This window comes from Ochotona curzoniae, unplaced genomic scaffold, assembly GCF_017591425.1.
Source record: "Ochotona curzoniae isolate NIBS_2020 unplaced genomic scaffold, NIBS_Ocur_1.0 contig_2688, whole genome shotgun sequence".
In the NCBI taxonomy this organism is placed as follows: domain Eukaryota; kingdom Metazoa; phylum Chordata; class Mammalia; order Lagomorpha; family Ochotonidae; genus Ochotona; species Ochotona curzoniae.
In genome coordinates this window covers 5,028,756-5,049,452 of record NW_024465553.1, presented here as the reverse complement: position 1 = coordinate 5,049,452, position 20,697 = coordinate 5,028,756, and the positions used below count along the sequence as shown (strand labels likewise).

The 20,697-nt window shown below is 55.2% G+C and overlaps 1 protein-coding gene and 1 non-coding gene across 2 annotated transcripts in view; both read right to left on the bottom strand.

The window, feature by feature from the left end:
* The window catches only part of SYNE3 (spectrin repeat containing nuclear envelope family member 3), a 54,324-nt gene extending 45,014 nt beyond the window's left edge, over positions 1-9,310 (bottom strand). The window contains exon 1 of the mRNA XM_040975107.1: positions 9,234-9,310. The gene's annotated coding sequence lies outside the window, so the exon portion shown is untranslated. The remainder of the gene's footprint in view (positions 1-9,233) is intronic.
* Positions 9,311-20,266: 10,956 nt separating this feature from the next.
* LOC121153288 lies at positions 20,267-20,539 on the bottom strand. Its single transcript, XR_005883373.1, has one exon.
* Between the last annotated feature and the right edge of the window lie 158 nt (positions 20,540-20,697).

Sequence of the window (20,697 nt, the reverse complement as noted above, 5' to 3'; positions counted from 1 at the left end):
GTGAGTCAGCCAAGCCCAAGGAGGGTGTGTGGTGCCCTGGGATCACAGGCAGGTGGTAGAAACAGATGCCAGCCTGGACTGTCTGAGTCCCTCTTGCGTCCAGGAGCAGAGAGACTTTGTTACAGTACAAAATGGAATGGTCCTATGCATAGGAAGATCACACCGGTGATGTATTGCTTAACTGGGCCTGCTAAGAGTGTGGGAGGCCCCTCACCTGTGCAGGTGTGCGCCTCACACAGACCCAGCAAGGTGCCAAGTGTAACACAGGTGCTCCCACTTTACAGACAAGAGTGTTGAGGCCCAGAGAGACTATACCGTGGGAAAATCAGACAGCCCTGCTGCCCCTCCCGGAAAGCCTACACAGCTTCTCCTGCACCCCATGCTCGAGTCACTGTCCCCTAGGGTAGAACGTACTGACAGCACCCCTCTCATCCACTAGATGCCTTCTGCAGGGGCAGGGACCCAACCCTGATGTCCTTCTATTCCATGTCCATCAAGGTCAATGTCAACACGCTGAAGGAATACGGTTGCCCAAGACACATGCTTTCCAGGGCGGAAGGACCCAGATCCCAGCCGCCAACTTGGGCCTCCTTGGCTCCCCAGCCAGGAGTGGCATGACTAACCCGCTGCTTCCTGTAGGAGACAAATATAGGAACTCGCAGGGCCATCCTCTCCCTCCCTCAAAGGAGCAAGTCAACAAGCTAACACCATGCCAAGCAGTGCCTGGCCAGCCCTATTCCACAGAGAAGGAAGTGGGGCCAAGGAAGCCACAGGGCAGACCTTAAACAGAACAAAATTCAATGATTTCTGAGCAAAATTGAGTTTGAAGCCAGCACAAATAAGCAAGCCAGGAAAAGTGAGTGTGCTGGTTCCTGGTGCAGGATCAACAGCAGAGGTGAACTTGGCCAGTCGCCCAGCTGCCTCTCGTGCAGCCCACAGCGGCCAGCTTGCGGTCACCAAGCTCCCCACAGCTTGTGAGCAAGCAGCAGACGGAGACTTGGGCCTGGGAGAAAAGGGTGTGGTCGGTGGCGGCAGGGTGGAGTGTTCTGGGTTGGGCCCTGGCCCTGGAAATCTGTTGGCATTGCTGAACCATGTGATGCTGTTCTCACCAAAAGGATTTCCTCTGAAGAACAGCCTGCTCAGCTGGCGGCTGAGCCCTAGGTCTGAACCTCCCCATGCAGGCACCTGCTCCAGGACCAGGTAACCTGAGCTCAACCTCCACTCCACTGCTACCAGCTACGGGCAGGTGACATGCAGGCATCCTCTCTGGCAAGTGTGGATGATGTCAGAGTGTGCGTCACAGAGCTGCTGTGAGGAAAGAGAGAACATACGACAGTGGGTGGAATCCGACGGATACTGGCTGTTACCAGGACATGCGCAAGGGATCCATCAGTGAACCCACATTCTCACTTTATCGTTCACTCATTCCATAAGTACAATAGGGCCTCCATATCCATGGCTTCTACATCCAAGGATTCACCCAACCATGGATTGAAACTATTTGGAAATTCAAGCCGTGACTAGGGAACACTCCTTTCTTCCCAGTCTCTAAACAACAGAGTAATGGCATGCAGGTGGTGTTAGGTAATAAACATCACCCTGACGTGATACAAAGTATCCAGGGGATGGACCAAGTCCTGTGCACATACACAGGTTCTGTGCCCCTTGAGACTTGAACAACCACGGATGTGGTACCCCGAGAGGTCCTAGCCCAAGGCCCTGTGTGTACAGGAGCTGACAGCATGTACAGGCAGCCATGATGGCTCTGGGAACAGACAAAAGTCCCCGCAGAAGCTCCTCCACAGGGCCATGAGGGAAGATGACACAGAGCACTCGCTCCCATGGCCACCACTCCAAAACCCACTGTTTCTTCGGTGCCCTGGAAACGCTCCTCTCGGGACCTGACCTGCTGGCTTCGTTCAGCAGCTGCCACTGCAAGCATCCATTTCCGCAAAGTTCTAAGATCCTGTAGTAATGTCTGAAGCCGGGCACAGGTGTCTGGGCAACAACTGACCACATCCCATATTGAAGTGCCCTGTTCGAGTCCTGGCCACCCTGCTTCTGATCCAACATTCCAGTCCAGCACCCTGGGAGACAGCAGGTGCTGGCTTACGTCCATGGGAGCCCCACACCAAGTTCCTGGCCTCTGGCTTTAGCCTGGTCCTGCTCTGGCTGACACAGACATGTGGTATGATGTGGAGTAGGGAGGGATGGTGAACCAGTGGATGACAGCTCTTGAGTTTTAAATAAAATGACGGTCACAGTCCAGTGGGGAACCAGACTTGAAAACTGCTCATTAAGCATCAGTGCAAAGTGCATTGGGATAGGAAGACAGAGGTGCCCACGAGTGGCTTCCCAGAAGAGGTGCAAGTGGGAAGGTCAGGGAGGGCAGCTGGGTAGAGTAACAGCTGGTGCTCAGGCCCAGAGGTCAGCAGGAGCAGAAAGAATCTGGGGGTCCATGGGACCCATTCCAGACAACCTGACAGGCAGGCAAGAGACTGGAGACTTTGTCCTGAGGCCAGAAGGGAGAAGCACCCGTTGGGCAGTCTGGCCATCCTGGGACAGACAGCAGACAGCAGCAGCCACACTTGGCTCCTCAAACTGCCGCTCAGGGGTCCTCACACAAGGAGCATCTGTGCTCTTGAGGGTCTCCAAGTTCAATATAATTTTTTTTCAGATTTACTTGTTTGAAAGGCAGAGTTACAGAGATTTTCCAGCTTCCGGTTCTCTCCCTGATGGTCACAATGGTTGGGGCTGGGCCAGGCCAAAACCAGGAATCTGGAATTCCATCTGAGTCTCCCACGTGGCTGCAGGGGCCCAAGCACGTGGGCCATCCTCTGCTGCCTTTCCAAGCTGATGAGCAGGGAACTGGATCAGAAGTAGAACAGCCAGGACACAAACCAGTATCCATATGGAATGCCAGTGTTGCAGCAAATGGTGGCTAAACCTGCCGAGCCATGACACCAGTCCCTCAGTCTCTCATTTTGAAAAGCAGAAAATTGAGGTCAGTGTTGTGGCTTAGCAAGCCAGCACCCCATATGGTACCAATTAGAGGCCCAGTTGCTCCACTTGCAACTCAGCTTTCTACTAATGGCCTGGGAACACAGTGAAAGATAGCCCAAGTGCTTGGGCCCCTGCACCCACATGGGATAATACCACGGTGGTGGGGGAAGCTCCTGGCTCCTTGTTTCAGATCAACTCAGCTCTGCCCATTGTGGCCATTTGGAGAATGAACCAGCGGATACAAGATTTCTCTGTGTCTCTCTCTGTGGAACTCTGTCTTTCAAATAAAAATGAACAAATCTGAAAAAAACAAAAAGGAAACTGAGACTGCCCTGGTTCAAGTAAAACACAGCTCCTCCCATCAGAAAGGAAAGAGGCTCCGAGTGAGTCAGATGCTGTACTATTCAGCAAATGTCGCTCGGGAGGGGCTCAGCCCTTTCCACATCCCAAAGAGAACTCAGCTTAATTACAACGCGAGCAGCCACAGCGGCCCACCCATGCTCCTGAGACAAAGTGGGTCTGCCCACTCCCAGCCTACAGCTATCCAGAGCTGCACTCCAACACCAGTGAGATGGGTGTTAGGGAGAGTCTGCAGGGGGGAGCCTTGGAGAACCCCCTCCCTCTCAGACACCTGCAAGACTTGCCTTTTCCATATACAAAGTTGCAGGCTCTAGGCTAGAGAGAGCCCAAAGCTCCAAGCCATTTGCACTTACTTCCTGGTACTGCTGCGATCTGAGCACCCCTAATCCCCAATATAAAATGCCCCCAAATCTGAACCCTGTTGAGCAGCCACCTGACTCCACAAGTGAAAAGTCCCAAGCTGCCCTCATGTCACAGGCAGAACCAGTGTATGGAATTACCTTTCGGCTACACGCATAAGGCACAGACGAAACAGCAATAAATTTCATGCTTTGATTTCCATTCATATTGCACTATGGATATGAAAATAGACCCAATGGGCCCGGCATGGTGGCGCAGTGGTTAAGGTCCTCGCCTTGCACGCCCGGGATCCCATATGGGTGCCGGTTCTAATCCCGGCGGCCCCGCTTCCCATCCAGCTCCCTGCCTGTGGCCTGGGAAAGCAGTCGAGGACGGCCCAAGGCTTTAGGACCCTACACCCGTGTGGGAGACCCGGAAGAGGCTCCTGGCTTCGGATCGGCATAGCATCGGCCGTTGCGCTCACTTGGGGAGTGAGTCATCGGACAGAAGATCTTCCTCTCTGTATATCCGCCTTTCCAATAAAAATAAAATAAATCTTTAAAAAAAAAAAAAAGAAAATAGACCCAAGTCCACACAGCACTCTGGACCAGGGGTATTCAGGCAGGGCCATCCCCACCCCCAGTCTCCCAGTGCTGCCAATCTGCAAGAAAGGGTCTTCTTCATCAGGTCCTCACATACTGCCCAGATGGGCACCGACACCCACACACAAGCGCTGCACAGCAGGAAGACCACCACCTGCAGCCAGCACCCTGGACACCTGTCCTTCCGAACCCAGCCGGCTGTGACAGGTGCCAGAGCAGAGGGAAATCTGAAAGAATGCCTTTAGCACCATGGCCAGAGAGGAGGCAGCCAGGAATCAAAGGGTGTAACAAGGCACCAGGATGAAACAGGGAGAAGTGCCCCATCTGGGCCTCATTGCCGCATTCCAAAGCCAGGACACACCATGGTAGGCGGGAGGAAGCCTGATGGAGTCCCGGCCAAACCTGATGGCTGATGTTGTTCTTGAAGGGCTGTCTCCCTGGGCCCGCCCCGGCCGGGCCATCTAAACAGTGAGAAATGCACTCCTGATACAGCACCCAGGAAACAGAAGCATCTCGCGTTCTCTAATGAAACTCACCCCTGCTGTGTGACTTAAGCAAGGTGTCTGACCGCTGCGAATCCAGCTCTCCAACTGCAAAAAGGGGAACGGGCACTAAAGTGCGGGCGGTGACTCTCAAGCAGACCACTCAGGAAGTCCGAGGGGCAAGCCCAGCGCTGCGAGGACTTGGCGGAGAAGCAGCCAGCTGCATGCTTCCTGGGGGTTAGAAAATCCAGCATATAAAATCCTTGCATGTCAAATCCAGCAGGGTATGCAGCTGCCAAGAGAGCCATGCTGTAGCTCTCTTCTTTTAAACATGGAAACGGCCGAGTCGGCTTCCTCTCCCGTGTGCCTCCGTCCAGCTCCCTGGCTGGCTGAAGCAGGAAGTCGCAGGAGCCACACTGATGGGCAGGCAGTGTCCCCATGGCATTCACACAGGTGTGGCAGCCCACAGCAAACCATCTTTGCCACCTGTATGTCCAACGGAGACCTGGCCAGGGCACTTTTCCCAGTTATTTAACAGCAGATTGGCGTAGGGCGCCTGAGGTTCCTCCCAGCTCAAGCATTTCAGGGTTTTATGACTCAGAAGAAAATCGTGTTGGTAATCTGGGATGATAGAGTGTTAATGTAATTTTCTTAATGAGTTGTGAAGGGAAATATTATGTATACTGACAAAAGGAAGTCATGTGTCAGAATGTCTTTTTTTTTTTTTTTTAAGGTTTATTGGAAAGGCAGAGTGACAAAGAAAGCAATCTCCCATCTGCTGATCACTCCCCAAAAGGCTTCAGTGGCTGGAGCTGTCCACACTGAAGGCGGGAACCTGAACTGCATCCCGCTCTCCTCCATGGGTGCAGGGGCCCAAGGACTGGGCCATCTTCTCGTACCTCCCAGGCACATTAGCAGGGAGCTGGATCAAAAGTGGAGCAGCCAGGACTTGAACTGCCACCCATCTGTGATGTTGGTGTCTCAAACGGTTGCTTAGCCCACTGCACCACAATGCCAACCCAGGTGTTTTATTTTTCTAAATTCAAGCAGGCTAACACTTAAATCCAAGGCTACAGGCTGATTTTCTAAGCTGTAGCTTGAGAATGCTCATATTATCTGTTAGTATTATTTGTACTGCAATTATATTTTAAGTATATATAACAGAAGTGTTACATGTATGAAAAGGGTACTTCATAAGTTTGTGGGATATGGAATTAAAAGTTAAAACTGTTCTGCTGCTGCTGCTGCAAAAAAGAGGGGGGATCTTGGAATCTTGGGGTGAGTATATGGCTCAGTGGCTAGGATGCTGCGTAGGATCTTGCATCCCCAAATCGGAGCGCCTGGCCTGAGCTCTGGCTGCTCCCCACAGCCCCAGCTCCCTTCAAATGTGCACCCAGGATGACAGCAGCTGATGGCTCAGGACCTGGGCTCCTGTCACCGCAAGGGAGGCTCTGGGTCGAGGTCCTGGCTCGTCCTGTGTGGCCCTTTGGGGAGTGAATCAGAAAAGAGGACCCGCCCCACACATACACACACTGAATGCCTTTCAAATAAAATGGTAAAAAAAACTTTGAATTTTCCACTAACTTTCAGCAGACTTTATGCACAGGTAGATGTGTGTATGTCCTAATTGTAAATGGTAAAGCACAGAAATAGCTAACATCAGCATCCCTTGGCCGGCACACAGAAACAGCATGCTGGCTCCCGCTCAGAGTGGGCCGGCCTCTCGTCTGGATCCCTCACCCTGTCCGTGATCGGGCACTCTCACCCTCTTGGCCCTTTCTTTTAAAAACCTGCTTCTGTGTGTGAAACAGCCCATGTAGTGAGGCATGTGTGAAATGCACACGTATTTAAATTTCCTCCAAGAGGCTTCCAATAAAACTGTGCCCTCTCCCACTCTCCCTGCCCCAACCCTCCTCCTGGTCCCTTTATTTAAGGGGCTGTGCCGAGGGCCATTAAGCACCCCGCTGTGGGTGGGCAGCACGAGCCCCTTGGCCTCCCTCCCCGGAGCCCTTGGAGGTACTTCAGCTGTACCAGGCGTGGTAAACAAGGAGCTGGAGGCAGGAGACACAGCTACATCCATCCCTGCAACTGCAAGCAGGAGGAGGAGGGTGATCACAACCCCTTCCCTCCTGCCCGGTGTGCCCCACCCTGCCCGGCCTGTCGGGAGGAGGGTGGTGATGATGACACAAGTGATGCCCCAGCCTCCAGGGCTCAGCCCCGACCTGCTCCATGCAGGGGTGGCACCACATCTCCTGGTGGGGTGTAGCGAGGGCCATTGTCACACCCCTTCCCTGCCTGCACTCCTTCCTCTCCTGGTGGCCCAGCTGGGCTGCTTCCAGGTATTCCCAGTCAGAGCTCTTCTTTTCCCTAGCCAGTACCAGGGACTTAGTGATGAGCAAGTGGCTCCTGAACACCATTGCCCTCACACAGACTGAGCAGCAAGTTGAAAGCCCCAAGTCCCAATCTTGGCTCCAGCACATCCAGGCCCAAGATAACAGCCCATGTATTGGTAAGTTGAGCAACAATGGTGCCCTGTCTGCTGCTAGCCACAGCAGGTGAAAGATGGAGAATATTTCCTTAGACACTGCCCTTCCTACCCCAACACACAAACACACACACATATCCCAGACCGGCCACTAGGCTCTCCTGCCCTGGGACAAGGAGCAGGTGTCAGTACCAAAAGGCCCCAAGGGAAATGATCCAAGCCCACCCACCACTGGACAACCATGGGAAAATCACGGCAGCAAGGGACAGGGCAGAAAAGGGACCCAGCTAGGCCTTCTCACCCCAAACTGTGACATCGGCGGTATGTCTGGTGCCACCCAGAGCACTGCTCCTATGGTATGTCACCTGAGACCCACAGCACCCATGGTGTGGGTGCTCTAGTTACCCTGCCCTCCTCCCCGAGGCTCCCAAAAGGTGAACCGACTTCCCTTCCATTACACAGCTGGACCAGGCCCAGAGCAGGATGTGACCCAGCTAATCTGCCTGCTCACTGCTAACACCTGGGTGGCACAGGTAGCCCAACTGCCCCATAGGCTCTCAGAGGTGCCAGGGTTTTTGGGTGTACTGCACACACATGCCAGTTGCATTCTTGGAGCTACCACACAGAATGCCTGAGTAGCCCCTGCTCCAGGCATCTTTACCTCTGGGGACATAGGGGTCGCCCAGACACAGTCAGGTGCCAGGGCAGCTGGGGAGTGAAGGAGCCTACACCCCTCACCTGGAAGATGCCCACCTGCCCCTCAAGCAGGAGAAAAGCTGGATCTTCTGTCCCTCCCCTCCAGGTCTTCAGGAACCACGCCCCCTAACAAGACGTGGGTTCCAGGAATAAGATTTCCAAGCCCCGTTCCCATTCAGCAATCCCCAGAGGGGCCTCTCTGTCTAAAAACAACGCCAGGGCCACGGGCTTGGCACAGCTGCGGCCGTTCGCCAGCAGCACAACGCTGCCCTGCCTGAGGAATGTGCAGACCCACACGCGTTGGAGAGCAAAGGCGGCAGCCGCTCCCCCTCCCTGCTCCTGAGCCCTAGGGGTAGTTGGCTGTCCCGGCTGCAGCTTGAGAGCTGGGCTCTGTTGGTGGCTGTGCCTCTCTGGGCAAACCAGTCCAGTCTGCTCTCCCAGCAGCGGACCAAGAAGGCGGTCCCAGCAAGGTCAGAAGGCAGGGATTTGGTGACACGCCCACTCCCCTAAGGTTTCCTTCTATCTTCACTGGACACATCAGGGGACTCCACCCTAAAGGCGGGGGTGGGGGGAGGACCGTGTCCCCTTTCCAGAGAGGAAGCAAGAGCCCAGGACATGGGGCAAGGGTCCCAGTGCAGAACTGGGCCAGCGCTTCCCGCCACAGTGACAAAGTAATGGTACCTCCAGGCCAGTGTTACTGTGGAAGCAGAGCCCAATTGGGCCACGTGGGCCCCTGCTCCTGGGTGACCACAGAGCCACACCCTCAGGTCTCCTGTGGCGGGGGGGATTCCCGGAGGAAAGCCACCTCTGGCTTCTCCCCGGGCTCCCGTGGAGTTGTGGCAATGAGGCCCAGAGAGGCAGAGCCGCTGACCCCAGGCTGCACAGCAAAACAGCCCCCTCACCACCGCCGAACAACTCGGGGACTTTCCCTGCCCCGCGCGCTGCCGAGCTGGGGGAGTCCGGGTCCTCTCATCCCGGAGCTCAGCGGGCAGGCCAGACCCACTGCCCAAGGTCCTTCCTCTGGATTAGAATCTCCTGGGGAGGAGAGAAGCCTGGGCACTTCGCAGCCTGCAGGGAGCGGCCGGGTTTAAACTGAAAGAGGCGCCCGCCCGCAGCTGTCACGCCGCTCCCGGCATGCGCGCGCGCGTCACCCTGGCTACCCTTGACTTTGGGAGATCGCGATCCCGGGGCAGTGTCCCGACCAGGGGCTGAGTGATTCCCGACCCTGCCGCCCCAGGCTGGGCCTCCCCGCGCCGCACCACTTACCCGGCCAGGAGCGAGCAGGAACGCGGCGCCGCGGGCAGCTGGGGCCGAGCCGCCCGCCCTCGTCCCCGAGTCCCGGGCGGCTCCGGGGCGGGGCGGGGTCGGGGCGGGGCCGGTACACCCGCTGCCGCCTCCGCCTCGTCGGGACCCGCCACTGCCGCGCGGCTGGACGATGCGCCCTGCCCCGCGCGCGCTCTGCCGGAGTCCTGAGCCGCCCCGAGGTCCAATGACCCAGGCACATCCCCCGCTGGGACCCGGAGAACACGGCCCCTGCCGGCCCGAGAGCACTCCCCGGTCCCGCCGGGTCTCATCCTCGGGGGATGGCGGGGATGGCGCGTGGCCACCTTTCCCCAGGAGCTAGTTGGACACGGGGCGGGCTGGTGGGGTGGGGGAACTCCCTGTGCGTTCCAAACGTGGAGCAGGTCCTGCTGGGCGCAGCTGCCGCCCCCGAGCGCTGGAGTTGGAGCACAGGCAGGGGTACCACGCCTGGAGGCGCGAAAAGGGAGAAGGAAGTACCACTTCTCCGCCTTTTGGCTAACATCAAAAGCAAATGGAGAAGGAAGAGACATCCCCTGCCAGCCTGATGCGAGGTGGAGACATCCTAGTGATCCCCTCCCGGCCCGGGCTCCCAGAGACCAAAGCAATGGGAATCTCACCCTGGGTTGAACCTCCCCCAGCGAAGGCACGCAGAGTGTGCCTCTCGCCCCCCTCCCCCAGCTCACAATGATCTGCCCCTCTCCACTGGCTGGCTGTTCCCAACGCCTGCAGCCCTTTAACCTGGCCTGACCAGGTGGGAGCCTAACCTGCCCCAGTGCCTTTGCACCTGCAGTAGCCCCAGGCCGGCTTACTCCACACACCTGCTGCTGGTGGCCTCCCACTGTCTCAGGACTGCTGGCCTTCCCAACTCCACCTCTCTCCTCCCTCCTGCCCGGCTCTGGGGGTCACCAGCCTTCCAACACTCCCAGCTGCACTTTGCACGGTCCGGTCCTCAGTTCCCCAGCTCTTATCTCTTCCCAGGAACTGTGAATTTGCATGATTGGCTCCACCTATTCTGGACGAGGATGCCCTAGCTCCTAAGGCTATAACTGCAGGCTTCCCAGGTCAGGCATGGCACAGAGAGCAGGGGGCCGCAGGGGTGAAGTAACTAGCCCCAGCCCACTGCTTCCAGGGGCTGTTTTGGTCTTGGCTTTCCCAGCCGGTCTGGCAGGAGTTGGTTGACTAAACCAGTGTAAAAGTCAGCGTCCTCAGAGATGAGCTTGTCAAACTGGGCCTTGCAGGCAGAGGGGTGCACTGAAGGAGCCAGGCAATGTGTTATCCCACAAAGAAGACAGATTAGCCTAGCTCAAGTTAGAATACAGAGTGGCAGCCACGCCCCCTCGTTTAGAGCCCCTTTGTGGTCCTCTGTGTTCCTGGGGATGTGGATGAAGGGCCTCACGCACCCTGGCGCGTGACAGGTCCTAGGTGTCCCATGAGCAGCCTGCCATCATCAGAGAGGCTGCCGGCTGGGAGGCTCTGGCAGTGATGCCTGAGGTGCAGGCAGTAATTAGCCATCGTTATGAGAGTCATGGCTGGGATAACGCGCTCTGTACGTTCCAGAATGCTCTCAGGTGTGTCGCCTTGTTAACACTCCTCAAAGACCTTGCGTGTCATTAGGAAAGCTTTAATGAATGTGTCTTGTTAGGGAAACCAAGGCACAAAGGGGTCAGGTGACTGGCATGAGGACACAGGCAGCGAGCAGCTTGGGCCCGTGGCGCCCACTTACCCCTATGAGCACCTCTTAGCTGGTTATTCATGTGTGATTTCCTCTTCCGAGTTGCGGATCTAATAATAGGAAGCTCTCTCATGTGGGTCCTTGCCTGGCGTTGAGAGCACCCGGCTTACACAACCTGTCATGTCATGGCTCTCGGCAGGGGGCAATCACCATGATTTTGGGCACACAGCTAGTGGGGCTTCTGCCAAACACGTGCTGAGCACCTACTATGTGATAACTTCTGGGACTACGGAAAAGAATGAGGCTGCCGCCTCCCTGGAGCTCACAGAACGACTCTGTGCCCAGGACGGAAGACCCGCTGCTCCCCCCTGCTGTCACAGCAGAGACCCACACTGAGCAGGCAGGGGGGCGGGAGGGGAGGGCTCAAGGAGACAACTCGAACCCCAGGCCCAGATTTGCTGTGTATTTCCCAGGAGTAAACCTTAGCAAGCCGTATAACCTTTGCAAATATTAGCCTTCTGTTTGGCGGGCATAGCAAGAAGATCTTGGGAGAAATGTGTGTGGATGAAAACGTTTTACAAACTGCAAAGCGGCAAGTAGATACTAGTAGCTTATCATTCTTATCAACATGAACTCTTAATAAGCATCCCACCAGAGTCCTCACCTTATTTTGATTGATGTCAAAGTTGCATGCGCCTATGTGCAGGCTGGTACAGTGCCCACATTTCCTCCCTCCGAGCTGCTCTGAGAAAGGTTCATATGCAAGGAGACCTCAGGCAGAGGCCTGGCGCCAGAACCCGCTCCGTGGCTTCTGGAACTGAGTGCAGGAAGCCCCGCCCGGGGCCTCCCTGTCAGAAGCAGAGAGGGAACCACGAGAAGCGAGAAGCGATGCCCGCTTACTCGGAGAGTCTGACTCACTTGGCAGTGGGGCTGTTTGCTCAGCGTACAGCACATTTCCCCCTCAAAAGCCAAGTTTTTCCAGTCCTTTTCCCCCAGGGTGCTTTGCTGCAGCCAGCAAGCATGTCTGCCACCCCTGGTGGTGGGAAGGCAGGAGCTGGTCTAACACACGCCTGGGGCAGTGCTTTGGTGTGCGTGCCATCTGCAGCTGGCAGGCCAGCTTCAGCTGCATCTGTGCCATTCTCCTTTTGTGAGCGATTCCTTCCCCAGCCCGCCCCACCCCTGACATGTTGTTTATGTGTTTGGTCTCTACCAAAGCATGAGAAGCTGGGATATTTGTTTTCTGGTGAACACAGATCCCCTTGTATGAAAAGGTAAACTGAGGCAAGTGGGCGTGTTGGAGAGCCTCTGCCCAGGGTTCCCCTTTGTGGGGACTGGCGGTGTGTGCTGAGTGTGTGGTGTGGCATGGGGAGTTGGTTCCTGGCCCAGACACCGCTTTTGTACCTTGAGTTGCTTTCCATTTGGCAGTTCTCCACCTCCGTGTGGCAGCCCCCTCTCCACCCTGGGCCCTGTTCTGTGGGTCCTCCTGGCTTTGCGAGCTTCTCAGGGTGGTCATCTTCCTCGTGGGCAGCTGTTGCCCTACAATACCATCCAGCCAGCAGAACCACCCCAGCCCAGAGCCCTGCAGACTGCTCCTCTGGGCACACTGCGGCGTGGTGCTTTTAGGAAAGTGTGGGAAGCATGGACACGACTCGGCAGATGAGGCAGTTGGCACTGCTAACCAGCTACCTGAGGTGGGGCACGTCCAAACTGTGGGAGGAGATAATTGGACAAGATCATCTCCCAATAATTCCTACAACTTAAAAGACAGTGAGTCTTGATAATATCAGACAATAGCGTCACTGACCACCACCAAGCACTGTCATCAGCAGGAAGTTAAGCATTAAGTAAGCAAAATGTCAAAGTGCAATCGATAAACTTTCATTTTAAATTACTGTTTTGAAAGTCACAGTGATAGAGGGAGATACAGAGGTCTTTCATCTGCTGGTTCATTCCCCAAATGGCTACAATGACCAGGGCTGGACCAGACCGAACCCGGAAGCTGGAGCTCCATCTGGGTCTCCTAGATGGGTAATGAGGTGCAGGCACTTGCATCTTCTGCTTTCCCAGGTGCATTTGTGGGCAGCTGGATTGGAACTGCAGCAGCCAGCACGTGGAGCAGTACCCAAATGGGACCAGCACTGCAGTCAGTGGCTTAACCCACTGTGCCACAGTGCCAGACCTGACTTGTTTCTTTCTTCAGCTAAACATTTTGGTCTAAGATAATAATTGTAAATTCATACACACATCCAAGAAATGATGCATGGGGGTCATTGTATCCTTGATTCACGTCCCCCCATTCCCACCCCTAAATGCACAGCAGCACCTTGCAAGCCAGTTGTGGAATATCACAAGCAAGACACTGACAGCTGCACCAGACCTCCCCATCACAGGAGGGTCCCTGCGTGTGACCCCACGCCCCAGGCCTCCCCATCACAGGAGGGTCCCTGCGTGTGACCCCACGCCCCAGGCCTCCCCATCACAGGAGGGTCCCTGCGTGTGACCCCACGCCCTCTTCAATCCTGGCAACTCCTAATCTGCTTTCCTATCCCTACTTTTGCCCTTGCCAGAATGTACAATAAACGCAATCCCGCGGGATGTGCGGCACCTTTTGGCTCGGTCTGTGCCAAGCAGGCTGCCGATAAGGCGGGGCTCACTCCCTGACCCCCCTGGGTAGAGCGCTGAGCCAGGGTGATCCCATTTGTCTGAGCAGCCACCAGTGGCCCAGGACAGCCAGGGCTTCGGGCTGGCCCTTCCCGAGTACAGCTGCTGTAACACTTGGCGGACAGAGGTGCTTGCGTTCTAAAGCATGTATGTATAACGTCCCCACAGGTAATCCCACGCACGGGAACCCTGCTTATCCTTGGAGATACCTCCCAGGGCGGCTAACAGGCCTGCCCAGGACCAGACCCCAGGCTCCAGAAATTCAACCAAAGCCGACAAGAGGCTGGTCTACTGGGGAAGATAGACCATGTCCCTCAGGGCTGGGCCACATGGCCCGTGTCCATGCTCAACGGGGCCTAGGGGTTGGCGAGCGTGGACTCAGCGCTGGGGGGTGTGTTGGGGAGGCACCTGGGTAAGGGGTGTGAGCTGCACCTTGGCCCTCAGAGGACTCTGACTATATTTTGTTTTTTTGTTTTGTTTCTTTGTAGAATTTTATTCAAAAAGTTTGTATAATTACCATGTACTAAGGGATTACTAAGCACCCTATTTACTCATGTCACCCTCGTTACCACCTGTCACAGTAGCTACCATTATCAACCCACGGACCCATGAGGGAACAGTGTGACAGCTTGGGTATCACTACACAGCCATCATCTTCCCACGTCATAATCCCTCCGGGTCTGTGTCTGGTGGCAATTTTCCAGTTAGGATTAAATTGCAGTATGTTTCCTAGGTTTTATATATATATGTGTGTATATTAAAAATAAATCCTTAACATATATATGTGTTATATATGTGATAAGGATTTATTATTTATCGAAAGGCAGAGTTAGAGACAGAGAGCTCTTCCATCAACCAGTTCATGCCAAGGTGACTGCAATGGCCAGAGCTGAGTTGATCTCAAGTCAGGAGACAGGAACTTTTGTCTCCTATGGGGGTTCAGGAGTCCAAGAACTTAATACCCTGCTCTGTGGCTTTCCCAGGCCCTAAGCAGGGAGCTGGATGGGGAATGGAACAGCCAGGACACAAACCAGCACCCATATGGGATGCCAGCACCAAAGGCTTGGCTTACCATGCCCTTCCCCCACTCCAGATTACCTTTCAGAGCTCTGTTGAACTGGAGATGTATGTGAGCCCCTTCAGGGTCAAGGTCATGGATGAAGTGCTCAAGCACCTTGCAAAGAAAGCAGCAGCAGCAGCGTTGGTAGCGGGGGGACTGTGTGTGTGATGTGTCTGCTGCGAGGCTGGGAGGCTGTCCTGAGTGTGTGTGTAGAGTTTACACATATGTGTGCATGCACGCAGGGCGGGAGCCTCCAGCTATGTTAACTATTCGCACAGGCAGCAAGAAAAACACCAGTTTCCAGCTTCATACCGTGGAACACACAGAGCCGGCTGCACCCGTTTCAGATAATGAATGTGGTTTTGTGTTCTTTCTCCGAATTGCCACATACCAGGAAAGTCACATCGCCCTCTGCTACTTCCTGGGCTGCTGACCGCAGCGTGCGAGCCCGCTCTGGGGGCTGCAGGGACTGCCACTCGCCCTTCCAGCGTCAGGACTCGGCCCTCAACAACAGCCTACTGTGCACTGGCTCACCGCCCCGTTTGTTTTTGTTTGGAGAGTTGAATGAAGCATTCATCATGTCAGTTTCCAACCCCGGGGTGGTTGGCGGAGCCACAAGATTGGCTGGATCCACGCCCGCTGGTGGGGCGTCTCTCTGGGCGGAGCGCGGGTGAGCCAGCACTCCGCCTCTCCTGCACATCTGGCAAGTGGGCCCGCGCCTGCTCCGTAGAGCTGTGGGGAGGCTCCCGGAGAGGGCGCGCCAGGTTCCGTGCCCAGGGGAGCCCTGACGGGAGCTTCCATTCTCAGCAACAGTCTAAGACCAAGCCAGGAAGTGGCTGTAGGTAACAAGGACTCCTCCCCGCAGGAGGGAAACCATTGGTTTTTGTGCTCCCTGGAGACATGATTTTGAAATCTGCTGTTCTGTGTGTGATGACATGAGAAGCCCATGGGAGACAGAATGCCCGGGAAGTGGGCAGAGGCCACCCTCCCCCACCCCCAGCAGACACTCAGAGGAATGGCTTTGGCAGCCAGGTTGGGGCAGTGGAGCCCGGGCAGGGGTCTCTGCCACCATGGGCTATCCTGAGATGAGCCGGCGCCCTCTGAAGTCCCCGATAAAAGGACCTGTAAACAGCAAGTGGGTGCATGTGTCTGTGGGAGTTCTGTTGTGGACAGAGGGAGAGCAAGTTCACTCCCCCTAATGCCCTTAACAGCCAGGGTCTTGGGAACTCAATCCAGGCTTCCCATGTAGGTGGGCAGGAACCCAGTCACTGGGATGATCCTGTGGCTTCATGGTCAGGGCCAAGGTCAGCCCTTGGTGAGGGCAGTACGCTTCCCTAACACAGGCTGGGCCGCTGCAGGTGCCCGGCTCCACAGACCCACAGGGTCTTACTGCAATCTGCTGGCTCCACACACAGAACAAATACTGCTTTCTGTCTCTCAGGTGCGGTGACCAGCTGCAGTGACCGTAGCTTGTGAAGGAGCTGAACGCAGCAGATGGCAGTGACTCTGGGGGAAGGAAGGGGGTGAGCGGCCTGCACACCGTGGTGACTGCGGTGCCGTTGGCAGCTCTGAGGACCCTGCAGTCCATGTTGTCACCAGCCTAAGGGGCAGCATGTTTGTATCACTGATGGAATTTGGTCAGTTAGCCAGATCCGATGTGATCAGGTGACAAATGACAGGGACTGCTGAAGACAGACTCCCATGCAGTGATGTGTAGTGGCCAGCAGACGCTTGACAAATCAACCGGCCCAGTGGCCTCCTGTCCTGGAGCCCCTGGGGTCGATGCATGACCAGGAACGCCTGCTGGCTCAGTCAGCAGCCGTGGTGACCTGGTGACCTGACCCAGAGGCTGAGTTCTCCCCTGGCCTCTCAGTTCTGCTCTGACGGAGCTCATCACTGCATTCCCGTCCACACTCCCCCAAGGCCCTGCCATCGCTACCTCTGCATGATGTCGCCACGGCCTGGGGCCCCCAGCCCCTCCCAGCTGGTCTCCCAGTGCGGCCCATCCTCCCTCCAGTGCCCAAACGCCTTATCTCCAGCCACCTCCAACCCATCCTTCTCCCACCTGCCCCCATCACTCAAGAACTCTGCACTTGTGCTCCTTCTGAAACCGTCTCTCATCCAGAGGCACCGCCCATCCCACACATCTTTTGTGAAACTGATTCGTGCATCAGTGCCCATTGCAAAGCCAGGAGGTCCTTGGGACATGGGGCGCCCTTGCTCTACACTGGACCCAGCCTGGCACGGAGCTTGTGGGTGTTCCTTCACCTGCTGTGACATCTGTGGGTAACACGGAGTTTCACACCATCCAGGATTTGCAGAGCCCCTGTCCTGAGTGGCTCACCGTATCACATGTTGTTTATTTAAGAATTATGTATTAGAAAAACAAAGTGCCAGGATCAGCCCCAAGACTCCTGGATATGAGACCCAGTACACATATTTGGCGCTGGTTCAAGGAGCCACGAGGGACGTTCATACCCCCATGGCGGTGCCTCGATGCAATTCTGGCTCTTCTGCCCCAGCCTTGTGCTGTAGCACACCCTCAGGGGACACAGGGCACAGCTCATAGTGGGCGCCGCGGGCTGAATCTCGGCTCCTTTCTTTGTGTGGCCCAGCTCGGGCTGGTGTAGACATTTGGGTGGTGGACCGCTAGATTCAGAATCTGTTTTCAAATAAATATTAAAAACACAAAATGACTTGGCTTAACGGGTAGACTTTCTCTGCAGTTTGTTAACGCAACCCCTTCACACTGTGTGTGTGTGTGTAGTTTTTATTGGTGATCTTAAGCATGCATGTTTAAATGATTTGTCAGAGCCTGTGGACTAAAATCCTCCTTCCTGGTGACTTGAAAGTAGACCGAGTGTCCCGTATCCAGAACCGGACCAGTGGTATTCCAGATTTGGGAATATCTGTGTTTAATGTGGCAGCCTATGGGCAGAACTAAACAGACTGCGTGTATGTCACATGCAGGCACCCACAGGTCAGTCCGTGGAGTATTTCCACAGGGCCCGCGCTGACAGCAGCCCCTCACAGGAGGGCAGGCGTGGGAGTTTCTACATGTGGCACCATGTTGGGGTTCATACTGTTTCAGATTGGGGGGCTCCAGCGGGGATGTGGGGGCAGCACTGCACCAGGATTCCCACGCCCCTCCGTCTCTTATCATCTGCTCCCACAATGCTGTCGTCTCCAAGAAATTCCAGAATTTTTGGTTCTCTCTTTTGCAGACCAGTCTGTTAGTCTACTCAATATACTACTTCTAATCTGTTTTGCTGTAATCCACAAAACCATGCCAGGCTGCCACGCCCTAAATGACAGTCCTGGCGTGAGCAGAGGGCATCTGCCAGCACTGGGCACGCAGGTGGGAATTACAGGACAGCCTCTCTGCTCTGGGATGCCCTGGCTTCCAAGGGGAACAGTCTAGCACCCCCTACCGGCCTTGCTGGGTAAGACAGTAACTTATTTTATAAAAGAACTTGCGAATAGATTGATTTAGTTGGCCAGGGTTCTGTTTGCAATACAAGCAGTAAGTGCCTACAGGGAGAGGGTGGAACGTGCCCTGTCCAGGCAGCCATGGGGCAGCAGCGGCTTGGTCACTTGTTCTCCAGGGAGGTGAAGGGACACAAGGGCTCTCCTTCCCTGATTTTAAGGGAATGTAACTGATTTAAAAAGGTGTATCAAAATTCTTTGAAACTGATACACGTTTTCTCACTAGGCCACATTTTCAAGGAGTATGAAGTTTCAAAGTAACAAATGAAGTATTTTTATTTGGGGAAGGGTGTCATTTAAAAAAAGCCATTTTCTCCTGCACAGCAAAATGACCGTTACTAGTCCATGTCTCATGCTCCTGCTAACTAGAGCCCTGGCCCCTCACGCCGGGTGAATTTCCCTTTTTTTCCTGGCAGGACTGTTGACGTGGCACCAATGGGACAGGTTAACTGTGAAGGTGTGACATGTTGGTGGCACCAAGTAAAGCTCGACACACCACGGAGTCGTCACGGCCTGCGTGATGCACCGCACCACGTGGAAGCCAACAAACGCCCTGTGTTCTGGCTGCAGACCCAGTGACAGGGGAGCTAGAATATTCCACAGCAGGAAACTCTCCCAGCACACACACACACACACACACACACACACACACACACACACACAGGCGCAGGCTCCTTGTCTAGCTGCGATGTTATCATCCGAGTTACAGAACCATCTATAAAACAAACAAATGTAAAATGTTAATCATTCATTAAAAAGTGAGTCTGTGGGGGAAACCAATTCTCAAACAACATTTTTGGTACAATTTTTGTAATTACCATTTTAATACTAAACAATTAAGTATTTTAATATTTAAAAGTGTTTACTTTCTCAGTTCAAGTCCTGGCTACTCCTTTACTGTGCCCTGGAAAGCACCAGAAGCTGGCCCGGGTGCTCGAATCCCTGCACCCACGTGGGGGCCCCGACGAAGCTCCTGGCTCCAGCCTGGCCTGGCCCCGACTGCTGCGGCCATCAGGGCAGTGAGACAGCAAATGGACAATCTCTCCCTCCTCTCCCTCTAACTTTGTCTTTCCAATAAAAAAAGATTTATTTTTAGTGGAAATACAAATTCACACAGAAAGTTAGCAAGAAAGATCTTCCGTCCACTGATTCACTCCCCAGGTGGCCACAACTGCCGGAGCTGAGCCGATCCCAAGTCAGGAACCAGGAGCTCCTTCAGGTCTCCCACGAGGTGCAGGGTCCCAAGGCTCTGGGTCACCCTCTACTGCTTTCCCAGGCCACAAGCAGGGAGCTGGATGGGAAGTGGAGCAGCTGGGACACGAACCGGCGCCCATATGGGATGCCAGTACTGGAAGGGGGAGGACGAGCCACTGAGTCACTGTGCCAGACCCAAGTCTTATTTTCGTTCGTTCTTCTGTAAGGCAGCCCTGTCAGCAGTGCGAAAGAGCACCAACAAGTGCTTTCCCACATCCTTAGCATTTCCTTGGTGCCCTTATCACACACAGCATCCCCACTCTAATTTTGGAAATCACAGGCTTTCTTTTTTTTTGGGGGGGGGTAATTACTCCTCATCCTTCATTAAACAGCTGTGATCGTGACATCACAAAGCAGCCAACAACCCTAAAAGACCACAGTGCTCCGGAAGGTGACATCAGCCACCAGGTAGGACTGGGTCTCCACCCTCCCGGGCAACAGCTGAGCAGTGCAAGGGCACAGGTGGGGGAGAAACACAGCGCTCGCCTTTATGATGAAAACAAACCAAAGTCTTCCGATCACAGAGGCAGGGGGCATTTCTGGGAGGGTCCGACAGGTGCTGCAGCACCAAACCCGAGGATCCACCTCTGAGCTCACAGTGCAGTCGCGGGTTCAGATGCCAGAGCCGCCGACTCCACTGGGCTCCCCAACTCTGGAAAACAGGAAGACTCCTCTAAGAACCCCGTCACTGTGACAACCTGCAGGCACCCCCACACTGCTGGGGCAGGGAAGTCCTCTAGGCCGGTGCGGATTCTCGTGCTGGATTATCACATTTTCAAACACGAGCACAACCCTAAGATACTCCCGAGGCACAACCACACTGGGAACTTTTTTCTTCAAGACTGACCAAAAAAACCCCACGTCACATGTCGCAGTACTGAAGTGTCCAACAGAAACCACTTGGTCTGCCGAACAATATCTGAACTGCAGAGCTGCTCTGGCTACTGGCGGATGGATGACGGCAGGGTCCGGGCCGCCATCCCCGTGGCCACAGCGGGGTCTGTCCGAGGAACATTGCACATGGAGCCACCGGCCCTGGGGGCGGCCATGCCTCGGCTTCCTCCGCACCTACTGTTCCTGCAAGTCCGGTAGGCGCTGGGGCACGTCCGACCCGGCGCTGGGCCAGGACTGCAGATGTAGGGATGACCACCGCCAGGAACCCCGTCCTCCACCAGCCCAGCATCCGGCCGGCCACGGGTGGACCCCGTCCTCCCACGAGCCCCAGCACCCACTAGGCCACCCTGTGTAAGCACCCCGTCCTTACACTGGCTAGGGGACCACCTCAGTCCTGAGGG